Below are 7480 nucleotides of genomic sequence, written 5' to 3' on the forward strand. Positions count from 1 at the left end.
GCCTAAACCTTACCTTTACCCTTTTCCTAACCCTAACCATCACATATCTAACCCTAACCAAAACTCCAGACCTTGTGGGGACCAGGCTCTGGTCCCCACAAGGAGCAATTGGTCCCCACAACGTAGTATATGTCAGGAAAATCGTCCATCGTCCCCTCAAGATATTACAAACAAACGCTCACACACACACACACGCACACACGCACGCATGCACGCATGCACGCACATTCATAATCCAAACAAGACAACAAGAACACACACTTTCTCCTGGATGAACTGATCCAGCAAGACAAGAGTTTGGATAAAATCCATGTCCTGAAACAAATGCTGATACACCATCGCTAAATGTTTTATTCATTTTTGTTACATACATGTTACATAAATCATGTTATTGGGACGGGTTTGTCTCCCACAGCAGACCTCAGACAAACCAACTTTTGGCTCACTGTGCTGTTGATCCATTCTGTTTGCTATTTTTAGAAGTGAAAATCTGTTTCCATCCTCCGCCAACTGCAGAAATAGATCAACAGACAATGTTGATGATTCTGCCAATAGCACCAAAGTCGACAACATGCTAATCCTTTGTATCTTTGTTCAGTTGCTTACTTATTAAATAGATGTTAACCAATCCACAAACTAGATGAGAACCAGAATAACCCACCTTTCAAGCATCTGGCGACTTCATTGTAATAAAGGAATAAAACTCATTTTTAAAGGTTATTCAGCACAACACATTTTCTGTTTAGGCAGGTAACTTTTTTCAGGGTAACATTAATTAAAACAATCATGGAGAGTTTCATACTTTTAAAGCAATTTATGATAAAACAATTGTTTAATTTGTCATTTTTTTAATTAACAAAATGCATAAACAATTTATTAAACTAAATATGTCAATAGAATATCTTAAATCAATATGTTGCTAAAATACATTAAATTGAAACCAAGAAATGTCACGTGATCAATAAACTCTTCCCAGATTGGCTCTCACCAGGAGTACCCAAAACTGTACTCAAGTAAGTGTAGCGATACTTCAATATAGTTTTACTCGAGTAAAAGTATCAGAGAAATGACTCAAGTAAGAGAAAGAAGGATTTGGTAAGAAGTCTACTCAAGTACTGAGTAACTAATCAAATTATCAATAATTTAATATTTAAAAATTACATCATCAGATGGACCAAAATGTAAAGTTAAGTGGATATTTTATGGACTAAAATGGCAATAAATCATACAAGCAACAAAACATAACAAGAGAAAAATTTACCAAATCACTTTCTTTCAATAAAAATCTATGAAACTTTAACAGTCTGTGTCTGGTGAATTTTTGGTTAAAACATGTTTGTTTTTCATTCAGTGGGCAGAGAATCCAGAAATTTTACTCAAATAAGAGTAGAGATACTTTATAATAAAATTACTCAAGTAAAAGTAAAAAAGTACAGCATAGTAAAAATATTTCTAAAAGTAAAGTTTTCAAAAAAAGTTACTCAAGTAAATGTAACTGAGCAAACGTAACGAGTTACTACCCAGCGCTGGCCGTCACTGCTTGGCGGAAGAACAATTTAATGAGCTCGGAAGGTAATCTGTTGTTTTGGCTGCAGGATGAAGACTTGCCCTTCATCCTGAATTGACCATTTATTGCAACACAACATATAACTAATACGTTTGGTTCTGCAATAAGCTTTGTTTTATTCCTGTTTAAAGCAGTACGTATTTGATGATTTTTTTTTTGTTTTTTTTTGTTCAAAGTCTAAAGTTTAAAGTTTTTTTGTTGTTGTCCTAAAGTCCGCCACTGCGGAACTACATTGAGAAAATGCTTTTAAAATTTGAAGTTTAATTCACACATTTATAATAAAATTGCAGCTGTAGTGTGCACACCGATTAATTTCAAAAGATGTGTTGTTTCATTCGGCTATAATACCTAACTGATTTTGGATTTTATTTTTGTGCTTTTGACTCATTTTGTGATTGGTACGCTAACCGGAAGTAGCATTTTTTGAACATAACTGCGCAGTTAAATTAATGACTTTTCCCAAGGAATACTGCATTGAAAGATCCATATGATTATTTGGTTATTTAAAGGATGTATTATTTTAATGGTTTACCGGTGAGCTGATTTGAATTAATGATTGAATTTGATTTGTTGTTGATTGTTGTTCTGGCTCTTATAGGTCAGTTTTTTTCTACCTTCAAATGAAAACTGAATAGAACAGATGGCGAGCTGGTGGGACTTTTCTTTAATTCCAGATATGTGGTGCGTAGAAGCTGAATGCTGCTTTTCCATATTTGTTTCTGGCTCTGGGGATTCACACCAGACCAGAACTCATGGCAGAACCACATTAGCTTGTAAGTATTCCCATTAAACACACACTAAGCCTGCACGCACAAATCGTGGGAAGAAAGCTACACAGCACCTGTCAACAGCAGAGCATTAGAACAATGAATACTTTAAGCGAGACATTTTAAAAATGCATAAGCTTCAGTTAATCATTAATGCATCATTCAATATTTCTTCTGAGAGGAAAGTCATTAGGCAGTGCATGTTGAGATTTTCCATCTTTTCGCGCTGCAGACCTACGTCTGAAACAACTAATGAACTACTTCACCATCTACCTCTGAAGATTAGATTCTGAAAACGATGCCTAAGTCCACTAAATGTAAACCAGAAGGATTTGCTTCTTTAAAAACACTAAATATATATTTATATTATACATAGAATGCAGAATTTTTTAAAAAGAGTAACTATCAGATTGGGGAGTTCATATGATGTAGCCACTCTTATTTATGTCTTCACAAAGTAAAGAAAACGACACCTGTCCCTTTCTTTGCTAGAGATGCTTTTGTTGATTTGTTTGTTTTCTGCATTTTGTCATATGATCAGTTTAAAGAAGTTAGTTTTAGAAAGATAAAACTCTATGGACAGCTGGGTAAATGCTGCCAGGTTGTGCTGTTTGAAAAGATCAGGACATTTCTAAAGGCTGCTCCATGCCAAACCTGAAAAATAAAACCAAAGGTGGAAGGTAGTAATAAAATGTAATTTTGCCTTAAAGAGAAAAACTGTAGATATTGTAATATTTCCCAACCTGAGTGCCCGTCTTCAGACTGTCAGCTCACTATATTAACTTTGGGTTTATCTGAGGTAGAGGAAGAGAAGAATAAATGTAAAATGTCAGGGAAATGTTCCAGACTGAATCCACTTTCACTGCTGCTTAGGAAGAGTATGCCTACTCAATTTGATGAAATAAAAGTGACCCATTGAAACTGTATAAATAAGTGATGAAAAAATGTTTTTACTTTGCTCTTTCCTGTCATCGTGGTTTCCAAACAGCCAAACTGCTGTTTTACTTTTATAAGGGGAAACTCACTTTAAGTCCTTCTTTATTCATTGAAATTCTCTGTAATCTTAATGAATGGCCTGAAAAGTAAATAAGCTGGTGACATAATGTCACACATTTTAAAGAAATTACTCCACATTGGAGGGACATTACCAGGATTTTAATAACTGGATTAAGCTAGAGAGAACTGATGTTAACGTCTGCCTCGTTAGAGACGGAAAAGTTTTAATTTTCAGACTATAAATACAGAAATGGAATCCATAACAAACCATTTAAAATCTTTCTTGTGTCTCTCTAAAGGGAAAGATCTATGCAACAAAGGTTTACTGCACTTCAGATAGAAATGTTGGCAGAACCTTGAGCTCATGTTCCAGAACTCAGGCTAAAATTTAATTTTCATTTGTGAAACATGAAGTAAACTCTATTTAGTATTTCCCTTTTTGTGCATCATATCTTGAAGTTGGAAGTTCGTCCTGTGTGAATGAGTGAAATGAAACAGAACAAATAATGAGAATAACTTATTAGCTGATTTAGAAAAGTACAGCTTCAAAGTGTTTCCCCTGAAGGCATCATTAACTTTGACAGGTTCATTAGTGGACCCACCATTCAAATGAATATTACACACTCACCGGCTTATCTTTAAATTCCTTAACTGCCTGCTAAGTTTTCCACAAAAGATCAAACTGAGTCACTGGTGCAGTAAAGTTTTTTAATTTGTGTTCATTCATTTTATTGGCAAATTCTTGATTTTATTTAAATCTCTTTGGGAGTCCATGGGGAAGAAAAAGAGATGCACTTTTAAAAGGAAGCAGGGATATTTTACAGAAAGGTGATGAAAAAGGAACATTCCCTCTTCCTGCAGCGACGTTTTGTCCAGATGTTTGCTGACTATCTCTGAAGGGAAAGGACTAATGTGAAGTTGTGCGGTGAGTTTGAAATTTTGTTAAAAAGAATGAAATTTTATCCTTGACTATCGAATGCTAATCGAACCTGGTCTCTATTCATCCCTCAGCAGACCATTTGGCTGAGCTAACTGCTTAGTAATTAATTATGTTAATTTGTTTTTTTCCCCCAACAGATTTATTATCCTACAAAATCCTACCTGGTGACAACTTTAGAAAAATTCAGAGACTGGTTTCATCCAGAAGGAGATGCTATAGGAAATTTTATGCACTTGTTTTTAAGGACATTTATTCTTCACATGAAATGTTTTCATTCTCTGATTTTTGTATGCTTTGTTGCTCTTTTACACAGATAATGAATAAAGAATGAAGTTGAGAAAAGGCAGGAAGAAGAAACTGACCCACATTCTCCTGGGAATTTTCCAACATATAATTGGTATTCAGTCTGCAGAAGAAAGGTTGAATGCATTACCTCACATGTGGAGCTCAGCATAAATACACAAAATGTGACAAATACACACATGCATTGTTTTGTAATCAAAAATCTTTGTTACAATCTGTTGTTTCCTGGAAGCTGATGTTTTAAAAATTGTTCATGTGTGAAATTTGTTTTCTGGAGCAAAAGAATCAGATGAAAGAAATCTGGAATCCCTTGCTTTTTCTGAAACCACAACCTGGATTTTACAAACATATTTTCTCAAAATAAGCATTGTTGTTACAGTAAGATCATCGATTTTATCTAAATATATTCTGGTAAAAGCAAAAATAAAAATGAACAACAAGAAAACAAAAAAAAACAAACTATTTTACAATACATAAGAGTTATGCATCATGAAAAATGTAGTGATTGATTATCCAGTTCTTCCAGTTATTATAAAAAACATATGAATATATTTTTATATATAATTTCTCTCTCTCTCTCTCTCTCTCTCTCTCTCTCTCTCTCTCTCTCTCTCTCTCTCTTTCCAAGATTTATCCAAAATAAAACATAACATCCAAAGAAAATGGAGATAAAAAACACACACAACTGAAAGCCTATAAAATGAATTAAGATATCTCTAAACAAAATTAGCTTACAAAAATCTTAATTATCAGAATGTATATTATTGAACTCCTTTTGATTTATTGATTAGTGTCTTATTGTGCCAGTGGTCTGTCTGTTGCTGCTCCTGTAGCAATAAATCGATCCACAGCCTTAAACTCCAGGTTTATTTCTGATTCAGGGGAAAAGAAATGTTAATTTCTCTCTGTTTGACATGAAATGTCCCATCCAAATTCAACTGTTGCCACTAATCAAAATATTCATAACAGTCAATCATAAAACATTACATAACAAAGCAAAATTCCACATATTTTTTTAGAAATCAAATCTCTTAACCATACTGCCTCCTTCTCTCCTGATTGAAAAACAAACGACTCACCGCGGTGCAGCTGGTTACGTCGCGCAGCAGCCTCAATCATAAAACATTATATAATTAAAATTAATAAAATGTAAAAGTTTTCAAGTCCCTGATGCTGCGCTGAACCCACTGAAGTTTCTTAGTGTAGTTTGTTTGGGATCCTCATCCATCTGCTTCTAATGTTCACACATCACTGCATTACATCACTGAAACCGACATGGAAGCCAACATGGCAGAATACATTTAATTTTAGGTTAAGTACATAATTAACTAGTGTAAAAAAATTAGATTGCTTTCAACTTACTAAAATATTGTTTTATATGTCTCTTAAATTGTTTCTGTCATTAAATATAACATCTGTTGGCATTAGATCCCAGAGTTGCACATCACAGAAAAAACACAAACTTTTGGTCAAATGGAAATGTGTAGTTTGACTACATAATATATTTAGAAATAAGATCACAGTTCACAATATCTTTGAAAAACAAAAAAAGAGTAACTTAAGCTACGTTGAACCGAAATGCATCCTAACATTTAATCTGTTTCTGTGACACTTGCAGAATAAAGACAACAAAGTACAATCTGAGCGGCTTTATGTTGGATAATTTGAAGTCCATTAATGTGTTCTGTAACTCCACCAAGCCAAATTCAGATGAGACAGAATAAAAGGTTTGAATAATTTTTCTTACGGCTTTTAATGACATTAGTTCTGTTCTTTGCATAATAATTGCTAACTCTCTACCCTCCCTAGTAATGATACGGCTGGTTTGTTTAATTCATGATAGTATGAAGTTTTGAATTATGCTCAACAGGAACATCAGCTACTCTGGTTTTGATTCAGAAACAATCATTTTAGTTTTTGCCACATTCAAAACTTTTGAAGCTGTAATCTCTTTGTCTCTGGTGTAGAGATGATGTTTGTTTACTGATTTAAAATCCTCTTTCTCCTAGACGGAAAAAATATGGCAACCCTTTTCTCTGCAGTTTGTTTCTTTTTGTCTTTGAAGAAGGAACAAAGTTACCTTACATCCATGAGCATTTCACCTCAGACCTGACTCGGTCTGGACTGGATAATAAAGCTTGTGCTGCTAATGAAAACAAAACAGAGATTGCTGCAGGTTTGCTGGGAAACTTTGGTTGGTTAGAGAATATTATCCAGGAGTTCTCACCCAATAAAAAGGTGGAACCAAGTAGCGAGAGCTGAGGACAGGATGTGTTCAATCTGCTCCCTGTGGTAGCAGAAGTGGTGGAGATCCAGGTGTAAACACAATCCTCTTCTTCTCCACGTAGCTGAAGGTTAAGAGGAAACTGTTTTCACAATAAAGGCTCAAATTTCAGAGTAAAAGTCCTATTTGCCTCCACAATGAGCCGCAGGCTGTGAATGCACAAAACCTGCAAACCATTTCTGTGATCCAGCTTACTTTATGATTAATTAACGTTTTTCTGAGGTTTTTATTCGTCAGTTACAGTAAAAGCTGTAGAGCTTACAGTAATTTTCTCACACATTAAAAGTGACAGTAATTGAAAAATGTCAGTATTTTAGAAGTTCAGAAAAGGAACGTGTGGGAGCGTAAATGTTAACACCATCTATTAGAAACACGTTGATCTCCAGAACCAAGACAACACAAACACATAAAAAAATAAAATAAATCAAATCTCTTATTTTCCCCGTTAACCAAAGCTGCTTTCTTCTCTCCTGACTGAAAAACAACTGATTCACTCTGCGACAACTTCAATAAAATGGCTCATCTCGTGTTTTAGAGAAATTGAACAATCCCCTTTGGTGTGATGAGAAGAGAGAATGAAAGACGGAAGAAATGAACGACAGAAAACAGGTGATGAGAGAGAG

At 34.5% G+C, this 7480-nt stretch overlaps 1 long non-coding RNA gene across 1 annotated transcript; it reads left to right on the top strand.

Moving 5' to 3' along the window:
- The first annotated feature begins 1865 nt into the window (after window positions 1-1865).
- Window positions 1866-4769, top strand: LOC107837033 (uncharacterized). The gene is made up of 2 exons (XR_001663006.1): window positions 1866-2340; window positions 4207-4769. It is a non-coding gene; the product is annotated as an uncharacterized LOC107837033 (long non-coding RNA).
- Window positions 4770-7480: the final 2711 nt, after the last annotated feature.

Source organism: Poecilia formosa, unplaced genomic scaffold, assembly GCF_000485575.1.
Source record: "Poecilia formosa unplaced genomic scaffold, Poecilia_formosa-5.1.2 Scaffold106, whole genome shotgun sequence".
NCBI lineage: Eukaryota > Metazoa > Chordata > Actinopteri > Cyprinodontiformes > Poeciliidae > Poecilia > Poecilia formosa.